This window comes from Ahaetulla prasina, chromosome 10, assembly GCF_028640845.1.
Source record: "Ahaetulla prasina isolate Xishuangbanna chromosome 10, ASM2864084v1, whole genome shotgun sequence".
NCBI lineage: Eukaryota > Metazoa > Chordata > Lepidosauria > Squamata > Colubridae > Ahaetulla > Ahaetulla prasina.
The window spans coordinates 18,199,418-18,210,811 of record NC_080548.1 but is presented as its reverse complement, the minus strand read 5'-3'; the positions used below and the strand labels follow the sequence as shown (position 1 = coordinate 18,210,811).

At 41.4% G+C, this 11,394-nt stretch overlaps 1 long non-coding RNA gene and 3 other non-coding genes across 4 annotated transcripts; all 4 read left to right on the top strand.

Annotated features, from left to right (window-relative positions):
- Positions 1 to 2,535: 2,535 nt before the first annotated feature.
- Positions 2,536 to 2,678, top strand: LOC131204889 (small nucleolar RNA SNORA16B/SNORA16A family). Its single transcript, XR_009156660.1, has one exon. It is a non-coding gene; the product is annotated as a small nucleolar RNA SNORA16B/SNORA16A family (small nucleolar RNA).
- A 654-nt stretch (positions 2,679 to 3,332) lies between these two features.
- Positions 3,333 to 8,222, top strand: LOC131204251 (uncharacterized). The gene is made up of 3 exons (XR_009156562.1): positions 3,333 to 3,419; positions 5,040 to 5,125; positions 8,037 to 8,222. It is a non-coding gene; the product is annotated as an uncharacterized LOC131204251 (long non-coding RNA).
- Positions 5,240 to 5,313, top strand: LOC131204894 (small nucleolar RNA SNORD99). The gene has a single exon (XR_009156665.1). It is a non-coding gene; the product is annotated as a small nucleolar RNA SNORD99 (small nucleolar RNA).
- On the top strand, positions 7,790 to 7,863 carry LOC131204893 (small nucleolar RNA SNORD99). The gene has a single exon (XR_009156664.1). It is a non-coding gene; the product is annotated as a small nucleolar RNA SNORD99 (small nucleolar RNA).
- Positions 8,223 to 11,394: the final 3,172 nt, after the last annotated feature.

The following is an 11,394-nucleotide window of genomic DNA, read 5'->3' as shown; positions in this document are numbered from 1 at the left end:
GGTAATGTTGTATCTGAAAATCAGAGTACATAACCTTTCACTGGATTATGGATAGGTTGTAGCTCTCAAACATGTGATCCACAGGCAGGAACACTTGAGATTTGATTCACAAAGACAATGGGGTGGAACATGGAAAACGTTGCTTAAAAAAAACATCTGCGTATTGTTTGCACTTTAGTTACAAATTCTGGTTTTCATGAACACAAAATGGCAACTTTAGGCAACATGTGAAGTTTAATATTTCCTCTAGTTAGAGATAATCCAAACACCCACATGTGTGTCTATGCCAAGGAATACATGTTTTAAATAGGTCCCTAGCATGTATAGGATACCAAGAATCCATTGAATTGGCAGTGTAGGAAATCTGTACCTGATTTTCAGCAAGGGGGTGGGGTGGCTGAAATGTGTTGCTAAAAGTTTTCCATTTGCAAAAAAAAAAGGGCAACAAACAAGATTTTTCCAAGCAATTTGTTCAAATATTTTAGAGCTCTTTTGTTTGTACCTTCCAGTTGGGACAAACTGGATTAATTTCAATGTTAATAATCGATTGTTCAGAATAAGCCTTTCCGTTTCTTCTTTGTTCATTCGTTTGATATAATAAAACCTTTTCATAAGAACTTGGAAAGTGTGCGCCCTGCTGGCCTGCCATGGATTTGGACAAAAACTACATTTCCCAAGAGCCCTTTCCGATTTGTTTTTTTTTTTAAGGAGCCAATCGAATTAGACGTTCACGGGCGATATAAAAAGCGACGTCCGAGACTCGCGCGTTCTTTCCGTGCTCGGAGGCCGAGAAGCAGGTTAGTAGGGGCTCCGTTTTCGTAGCGTGCTTCTCCATCCATCGCCATCCTTCTATTTAATTCGAAGCGATTCCTGTTTAGACGCTTGATATCGAAGTAAGAGAGCCCTCCTCCACTCGCGGGAAGAAAGCACCGAGGTTTGGTTCCTAGTCTGGGCGCTTTCTCGCAATTTTTCTCCCACGCGAGATTCCCTAATTGGGTGAGCGGATGGGGAATTGGCCGCCTTTCCCGTGTCAATGTTGCTTTGGCGGTGGGAGGCTTAATAGGGGAGAGGTCTCCTCGTATGTCATCCAGACGCCCTCCCCCCACTTTTCATCGCAGAATCTGCGGGAGCCCTTTTAGATTGGTAGGATGAATCCTGCCATTAACAGTTGGAAGGAAGGGACCTTGTCGGTCTTAAAGTCCAACCCCCGCCCAAGCAGGAGACCCTTTAATAGAAAAAAGTCTTCAACAGGGTTTTTCTATTAGATTTACAGACCCTTCTAGAACAGGGGTCTCCAACCTTGACAACTTTAAGCCTGGCTGACTTCAACTCTCAGAATTCCCTAGCCTGCTTTGCTGGCTGGGGAATTCTGGGAGTTAAAGTCCGCCAAGGCTTAAATTTGCCAAGGTTGGAGACCCCTGCTCTGGAAAAATCTTCCTTTTTCTAAAGTTGGTATGGATGTAGTTTTAAGTAATGCAATTAAAAAGACCTTTTTGCAAATTCCCGGGAATTTATACCAGGTAGCTTCACTTAGCTTTAGCCATTGATAAGTGTAATCTCCATTAAGGAGCCCATACCGGCAGGGGAATTCTGGGAGTCGAAATCCACACATCTTAAAATTGTTGCCAAAGTTAAGAAACATTGTGCTAGACCAGGGCTGAGTATCTCAGCTGGGCCTTGAGCTTCAAATTCAGGGAAAGTGTTGGATTGCAATTCCCACTTAACTGGGTCCTGCAGTTTTCAGCATGCAGAATTGACTTATACATTTTTAAAGTTCTATCTATCCTAAATCATGTTTTTCAAGCTTGGCAACTTTAAAATTAATTCAACTTCCAAAACTCACCATCCAAGACTGTTAATTCATGCATGAAACAAATGCACAAAGAGGGGATACCTAACCAGCAGTGCCTGTTTAGAATAAACCCTGCACTCTTTTTAAACTGGAGGACATTTGATCATTATTATTATTAGTTGTTGTTTAGATTTAATTTAGCTGCTGGACTCTGGGCAGCTTCCTGTATTGATCCAGTTACATTAGCCACTGTGTATCATAGTTGTTAATTTTCTAGTGAATTGATGTGGATGAAATGCCCTTCACAGCTGCTGCAGTCGCAGTATGATGCTGGAGTATCATACTGTTGGATGCAAAAAATGTTCAATGATTCTGTAATAGAATATGTGGGTGACTTTGGGGAAAAGGGAAGAGATGCTGCCTAGGAAACAATCAGATGAGAGGCAGGAGCCCCGCTGGCTTACCCATCAGGAAGAAATTTAGGAAGGACCAAATCTTAAGGCAGGGGTCTCCAAACTTGGCAACTTCCAAGACTTGTGGACTTGTGGAGTTGAAATCCACAAGTCTTAGTCTGCCAAGTTTGGAGATCCCTGTCCTAAGGGATCAGGTTGTTAAAAGTGGTGGGAATTTTGTATTTTCAGACTTGGCAAGATTCTGTTAAGGTGGCCTTAAGATAAGGTAAATTTAACTCCTTTTGTGTTTCCTTGTCTAGTTTGCCTGGCAAGGCTGACAAGTTATTTTTCCCATGGCCCTATCGAAGCTGCGTCTGTCTTTACCTGTGACTGATGTAGTCAAAAAGGTGCCAAAAATAATATTTTTCTTTGACGGTCGCTGTTTGGTTTGTTCTCCCATAACTCTTCAGCAACATTTTGGGGAAAATACATATTTTTCATATTCAGTGATGGGCATTTTGTAGTTTGAATGCAGAGCAGCATAGACGATCAGTTCACTAGGTATGTCTAGTCTAATGAAAAGAACTGGGGTGACATAATAGCAATATTCCAGTATTTGGGGGGCTGCCACAAAGAAGAGGGGATCAACTTATTTTGCAAAGTATCAGAAGGCAACACAAGAAACAATGGATGGAGACTAGTCAAGGAAAAGAAGCATTGACTCACTCTGTTGCAGTAAAATAAGGCATTAACATCAAATCACAACTTTTTGCTTTTCTCATAATATGAATACGCCATTTCTATAAAGATCTATCAGTCTGATCGGTAAAACCCAAAGTCAAGAGTTTCATTCTTCTTCACATCGAGCACAAAGTTCAGGAGTGGTTTCCATGTGGAACTTGCTCAGTGTTCATAAGCCACCTTGAATAATTTTGATTCGGAGGCTTTTTTTCCCCAAGTAGTATTTTCATTGAATAGTAACTGTCTAGAAATGTGGGCGCTAAGCTCGTTTACACTTAGGATTTTTAAAACCCTAACTAAATGCAATCCGTCCTGCTTTTGCCTAGGTGACCTCGAATGGTTGTTCATTCATTTAGTTGAATGAATGAATGAATGAAATAACCATTTCATTGGGTATTTTTATCTGTTTCAGGTACAGTATGGAAGTGCTGGATGATTGGAGAAGATGCCCATTATTCTCGTTTCCCTCGTAAAATATTGAGGCCAGCAGCAAGGTACACTCCCTGTTTATACTTTTTCATGGAGATGGGTGGTGGTTTCTGTACGATACAGAGAGGAGGTGGGATGAAAAGAATTAGTACCAGTCCGGACCCTCCCTATCCCTTTCCCATCAGATCCAATTACTGATCTCATGGTCAAAAAGGAGGCAAAGTAAAAACAAACTGGTCCTAACATCTTTGCTGGGATAAATCTAGCATTGAACTGGGCTGACTTGAGACAGGTGGACACACATTCCATAATTGTTCTTCAAGCACAAATTTGTGCTTGCTTTGGGCCAAGTTAGCTAGGTGTCAGGTCCCGTTGACAGGAAAGGAGAGGTTTGGGGCTACGCTTGCATGGGGTTTTCCTTTGTTCTTTTCTCTGCTTTGATGTACCTTTGGGGAAGTTGGGAGGGGGTGAGAATGTGCTTTGGACCATCTGCTTTGTCTCAACATTGGAGGAGTGAGATTGTGGCTCCTGGGAACTGCCTGTTATTGCCTTCTCAGCCTGAATCTCCCCACATCTTGGCACTTTGGGATTGGCTCCAGCACGGGAATTTCAGATTCTGCCTACACTCTTTCTGCTATCGCTGTCTTCCAATAAAAGTTCTTCTTGAAATGCAGTTTGCTTCAAGAGTTCTGCTTTTTTGAGAAGGCTGGTGAGGCAGGACCTTGCAGTGGGCCTTCTTAGATTTAGCAGTCTCCCCTCTTCAAAAGAATGCTGGCCTGGGCTCCATACCCTGTGGAAAATAATTAGAATGAACTTTGAGACGACTTGCTAACATTTGTACTGTAGCTTTTCCATTCTTAGGTTCTAAGTGGTCGAAGGATCTTTATATCGATGTGTTTACTGAATATACTAACATTTGTTTTAAAAAAAATAAATTTATTTATGGTTTTTTCTTTAACATGACGGGTGAAATCATACCAGTTTGGGTGAACTGGTAGTAAAAAATGCTACTGGTTTGGGCGAACTGGTATTGGTGACGATCAGTGTGAAGTGCAATTTATATTAGCGAGAATCGTCGGATTTCCTGCTTTCTAGCTAATCTAAATCGTGTGGCACAGCAGATTCCACCCCTCTCGCTGTTCTAATTACCTTGCAGACTCGGAAGGCTTCAAAATGTTCCTTTTTTAGTGGTGCACAGGAACGTGCAAAGTGCGCACTCGGTAGCAGACTTCAGAGGATTTCACCACTGATACACGAGTGCTTAGTGAATAGTGTATTGTCTGGGTCAATTTACACAAAATGATAATACTTACATACACATACACAATTTTAACTTCTAAAATTTACGTGTGCATAATAGTAATAAATTACATTGTGTGAAAGTATACATAATATTTTCCCAATTTCTAATTTCTGCCTCTGTTTTTTTAATCCTTAATACAACAAATCCCATACTAAAAGGCATTCGGTATCTATCCATCATCTCTTGCCCTTTTTAGTATTTCAACTCTTGTTGACTTTTGGACCAATCTCACAGGAATATGCTAACATTAAGACTGCCTTTCTGCATGTCTCATTTTAGCATCCTACTATTAGCATGCACTGTATTTAATTTTACTACCATTTTATGGCAACTTGTTGTAAAACTATATATTTGACCAGCAACACTCCCATTCTTTTTACAGGAGAACAGGACAATGCAGTGACCTTCCATTTTTCTTCCCGGAGAAGGCCATCTGGCGGAGTGGACGACACAGCAAACCACAGCAATGTAAATATGAGTGCTTCCTGCTGATCATAGATCTGTATGACATAAATGCAGTAGCCAGTAGTCACCTTTTAAATAACTCTGAACGTGCAGCATATGAGATCCACGCCACCTCTGCCTTGTCTATGATGAAACATTTTTCTAATGGTGACAGCTGGATGAATCCTGCGGATATGGGGCTGAGATGAGGCTGGAGTGTTGGTGGCATTGATCAAAGTTTTTGATCTCTCTAACCTAGTATTTCAAAGTGCAGACGGGATACTTGGGGCATACAGAATGGGATAGTGTAGAAGTGGTTTGGGAGGGCAAGGAAAGAGAAATGAGGGAAAGATGACTCACTCTGTTGCAGTAAAATAAGGCATTAACATCAAATCACAACTTTTGCTTTTCTCATAATATGAATCGCCATTTCTATAAAGATCTATCAGTCTTACAAAACCCAAAGTCAAGAGTTTCATTCTTCTTCACATCGAGCACAAAGTTCAGGAGTGGTTTCCATGTGGAACTTGCTCAGTGTTCATAAGCCACCTTGAATAATTTTGATTCCCAATTTCTAATTTCTGCCTCAAGTATTTTAATCATTGAATAGTAACTGTCTAGAAATGTGGGCGCTAAGCTCGTTTACACTTAGGATTTTTAAAACCCTAACTAAATGCAATCCGTCCTGCTTTTGCCTAGGTGACCTCGAATGGTTGTTCATTCATTTAGTTGAATGAATGAATGAATGAAATAACCATTTCATTGGGTATTTTTATCTGTTTCAGGTACAGTCTGGAAGTGCTGGATGATTGGAGAAGGTGCCCATTATCCTCGTTTCCCTCGTAAATTATTGAGGCCAGCAGCAAGGTATACTTCCTGTTTATACTTTTTCATGGAGATGGGTGGTGGTTTCTGTACGATACAGAGAGGAGGTGGGATGAAAAGAATTAGTACCAGTCCGGACCCTCCCTATCCCTTTCCCATCAGATCCAATTACTGATCTCATGGTCAAAAAGGAGGCAAAGTAAAAACAAACTGGTCCTAACATCTTTGCTGGGATAAATCTAGCATTGAACCGGGCTGACTTGAGACAGGTGGACACACATTCCATAATTGTTCTTCAAGCACAAATTTGTGCTTGCTTTGGCCAAGTTAGCTAGGTGTCAGGTCCCGTTGACAGGAAAGGAGAGGTTTGGGGCTACGCTTGCATGGGGTTTTCCTTTGTTCTTTTCTCTGCTTTGATGTACCTTTGGGGAAGTTGGGAGGGGGTGAGAATGTGCTTTGGACCATCTGCTTGGTCTCAACATTGGAGGAGTGAGATTGTGGCTCCTGGGAACTGCCTGTTATTGCCTTCTCAGCCTGAATCTTCCCCACATCTTGGCACTTTGGGATTGGCTCCAGCACGGGAATTTCAGATTCTGCCTACACTCTTTCTGCTATCGCTGTCTTCCAATAAAAGTTCTTCTTGAAATGCCCTTTGCTTCAAGAGTTCTGCTTTTTTGAGAAGGCTGGTGAGGCAGGACCTTGCAGTGGGCCTTCTTAGATTTAGCAGTCCCCCCTCTTCAAAAGAATACTGGCCTGGGCTCCATACCCTGTGGAAAATAATTAGAATGAACTTTGAGACGACTTGCTAACATTTGTACTGTAGCTTTTCCATTCTTAGGTTCTAAGTGGTCGAAGGATCTTTATATCGATGTGTTTACTGAATATACTAACATTTTTTAAAAAAATAAATAAATTTATTTATGCTTTTTTCTTTAACATGACGGGGGAAATCATACCGGTTTGGGTGAACTGGTAGTAAAAAATGCTACTGGTTTGGGCGAACTGGTATTGGTGATGATCAGTGTGAAGTGCAATTTATATTAGCGAGAATCGTCGGATTTCCTGCTTTCTAGCTAATCTAAATCGTGTGGCACAGCAGATTCCACCCCTCTCGCTGTTCTACTTACCTTGCAGACTCGGAAGGCTTCAAAATGTTCCTTTTTTAGTGGTGCACAGGAACGTGCAAAGTGCGCACTCGGTAGCAGACTTCAGAGGATTTCACCACTGATACATGAGTGCTTAGTGAATGGTGTATTGTCTTGGTCAATTTACACAAAATGATAATACTTACGTACACATAGTAATCTTTTAACTTCTAAAATTTACGTGTGCATAATAGTAATAAATTACATTGTGTGAAAGTATACATAATATTTTCCCAATTTCTAATTTCTGCCTCTGTTTTTTAAATCCTTAATACAACAAATCCCATACTAAAAGGCATTCGGTATCTATCCATCATCTCTTGCCCTTTTTAGTATTTCAACTCTTGTTGACTTTTGGACCAATCTCACAGGAATATGCTAACATTAAGACTGCCTTTCTGCATGTCTCATTTTAGCATCCTACTATTAGCATGCACTGTATTTAATTTTACTACCATTTTATGGAAACTGGTTGTAAAACTGTATATTTGACCAGCAGCACTCCCATTCTTTTTACAGGAGAACAGAACAATGCAGTGACCTTCCATTTTTCTTCCCGGAGAAGGCCATCTGGCGGAGTGGACGACACAGCAAACTACAGCAATGTAAATATGAGTGCTTCCTGCTGATCATAGATCTGTATGACATAATGCAGTAGCCAGTAGTCACCTTTTAAATAACTCTGAACGTGCAGCATATGAGATCCACGCCACCTCTGCCTTGTCTATGATGAAACATTTTTCTAATGGTGACAGCTGGATGAATCCTGCGGATATGGGGCTGAGATGAGGCTGGAGTGTTGGTGGCATTGATCAAAGTTTTTGATCTCTCTAACCTAGTATTTCAAAGTGCAGACGGGATACTTGGGGCATACAGAATGGGATAGTGTAGAAGTGGTTTGGGAGGGCAATGAAAAGAAAAAGCTACTTAATAATGTAGTAATTAAAAACAATTGTTTTTTTTAGGTCTTCAGAGATTTCCTTGGAATTTGCTACAGGCATGTTGAGAAAGCCAAGGGCTTGCTGTGAAGATTTGAGGCGGGGGGGGGGGGACTCCAGCAAACATTTCTGAAATTTCTTAAAAACATGTCTGATAATAGTTATATCTTCCTGCAGTTGTATGGAATTAAAAGGATTGTCTTTTTTCCAGTATCATGCATTCTTCTTGTTCTTTATATATATACATACATACACACACACACACACACACACTCCTTTATATAAATGTATCTCAGCAGTCTTAAGCACCACTGATGCTAAGCAGTCTTAAACACCACTGATTGATACTCCAGCATGGGTTAGTATTGGTAGCCAAACGTTTTATATAAAAAAGATGTTGAGAGAGTGCAGGGAAGAACAACAAAGATGATTAAGGGACTGGGTATGTCTAGTTTAATGAAAAGAAGGACTAGGGGAGACATGATAGCAGTCTTCCAATATCTCAGGGGCTGCCACAAAGAAGAGGGAGTCAGACTGTTCTCCAAAGCACCTGAGGGTAGAACAAGAAGCAATGGGTGGAAACTGATCAAAGAAAGAAGCAACTTAGAACTAAGGAGAAGTTTCCTGACAGAACAATTAACCAGTGGAACAACTTGCCTGCAGAAGTTGTGAATGCTCCAACACTGGAAATTTTTAAGAAGATTTTGGATAACCATTTGTAGTGTAGGGTTTCCTGCCTAAGCAGAGGGTTGGACCTCCAAGGCCCCTTCCAACTCTTATTCTATTCTAAACTGGCAGCCAGCTTTGGCTTCTACTTAAGATTGCAAGTTTTACCTAATGCATTTCAACTATTCATTGAAATGGATTCAGAAGGCAGTCAAAGCCTGGATGTGCTTGCTTTGAACATTTCTTATGTGCCTCAATTTGAATTAAAACATCCTTCTTTTTTGTAAAAATAAGACACAATTAGAGGTTTATCCCTTGTAAGCTACCCAGAGTCAACTTAGAGGGGAGATGAGCAGCATAATCATGTTAAAAAAGATTGAAAATCAGAGCAAACAATACAGGCTGAATGGCTGGTCTCGCGCAGATGCTAAGCTATAGCTGATGTAAATACAGGTAATCCTCGACTTACAACATTTCATTTAGTGACTGAAGTTACAATGGCACTGAAAAAAGTGACCTATGACCATTTTTCACACTTAATGACCATTGTAATTCAGACACTAGACAACTGACTCGTGATGGTTGCGATGTCTTGGAGTCATGATCTTTTGTGACCTGTCAGCGGAAAAGCCAGGTTCACTTAACCCTGTTAACTAATTTAACTGCAGCTATTCGCTTTTAACTGGCAAGAAAAGTAATAAAATGGGGCAAAATTCACTTAACTGTCTTAACAGTTAAGCTCAATTGTCGTAAATTGAGGATTACTATAAGCTGCAGTTGGTTAGACATGCATTGAAGGTGTATAAGCCATCGCTGACAACCACAGTGGCAGGATGAATGCAAGGGTCAAACTCATGCGAGCGCCAGCATTTTTCTCCATGCCTTGTGATTCTGAAGCATCCAAAAACATGTGCCTGCATACAGACGCACGATACTTGATGCTTTTCATGCACAGTTGATCCTTAAATCACCTGGATTTGGAAAAAGCTACAAGGCTACAACAGAAGGGCTGACAAGGTGTAATTGTTTGGTCAGTTCTATTTTTAGGATTGCTGTGCCTTTCACAATTACATCAGAGGTTCAGCACACCTGGCTTACAAAGGAAACAAAATTGTGGGGGGGGGTGTATTCAAAATTGGTTAAAATATCTGTACTCTCCATGCATTAAAATGAAGGAAGATAGGAGTGCTTATTGGAATGTAAGCTAGCTAAAATTTCTGTTCAGTTTTCTAGAAGTATTGACAAGTACGGGAATTACAGTCTTGGCATAGTTTGAAGATCTACAGACTTAGGCTGTGGGCTGGGGAGATCCAAGATCAACCCTCCACTTGGTTAAGAATTGACTCTTCGTGATAGCCTTGTGAGACAAGGAATAGACAGGGACTTTGGTCTTCCAGAGTCAGTCAGAATTAGTAATGCAGTTCCCTGCCATGAAAGCATAGGAGAGTTGTAAAGGTAAAGGTTCCCCTCGCACATATGTGCTAGTTGTTCCCGACTCTAGGGGGCGGTGCTCATCTCCGTTTCAAAGCCGAAGAGCCAACGCTGTCCAAAGACTTCTCTGTGGTCATGTGGCTGGCATGACTAAACGGCAAAGGCGCATGGAACGCTGTTACCTTCCCACCAAAGGTGGTCCCTAGTTTTCTACTTGCATTTTTTACGGGCTTTTGAACTGCTAGGCTGGCAGAAGCCGGGACAAGGAACGGGAACTCACGAGGGATTCAAACTGCTGAACTGGCGACCTCTCGTTCGACAAGCTCAGCATCTTAGCCACTGCGCCACTGCGCCCCTATGGGAAAGACTTAAAAGTAGTCAAAAAGCAAAGATTAAAAACTTAAAAACACACCCAACTTTGCTGATGAAGTTTCAACTTCTGGCTATCTATAATGGCTGTTATAATGAAATGTTAAGAAGGTGTTGGAAGTTCTGTGCAAACTTAATTTTCCAATTGAATTGCTTTTATCAATATTTTGTTAGAGGGAAGGTTTACTTTTCAGATGAAATGAAGTTGGGAAGAAAAGGCAAGATTGGGAGGGAGCTTGCTCAAGGACTTTTGTCCTATAAGTGCAAAATAGATGGAGTAAATTAGCCCTCATGCAAAATACTAGGCGCTTGCTGGCACATGACTTCAAGGTTTTGCGGGAAGAGATTAGATAAGAGCTGGAGGCAGCTAAGGAGAGCAGGGAAGGGCAAAGGAGACCTCCCCCTTCACCTCCGATGGCTTCCTGCATTATTATCTCTGATTTTGGAGATGAGGCTTTGCTGTTTTGTTAGAAACCTCCCAGAAAGATCTTCCTTTTAAGCTCTTCAGCAGACGCCACTACAAATCTAAATAGTTTTTATCAGTTAATGCCTGGAAGAATGAATAGATAACAAAACAAGACTGGTTTTCAACACACTGGCATGCAAAGGGAAGGGGAACTGGGGAAAAAGTCTGCATACAGTATTGTTCTCAAGAGCTATGGGTGGAGATGTGATACAGCCAATTTGCGAAGTGGGGTGGGGGGAGAAAACTGGTAGATTTCAGTGGTGAAATCCAATTTTTTTTACTACTGGTTCTGTGGGTGTGGCTTGGTGGGCATGGCAGGGGAAGGACGCTGCAAGATCCCCATTCCCTCCCCACTCCTGGGGGAAGGATATTGCAAAATCTCCATTCCCTCCCCACTCCAGGGGAAGGATACTGCAAGATCCCCATTCCCTCCCCACTCCTGGGGCCAGCCAG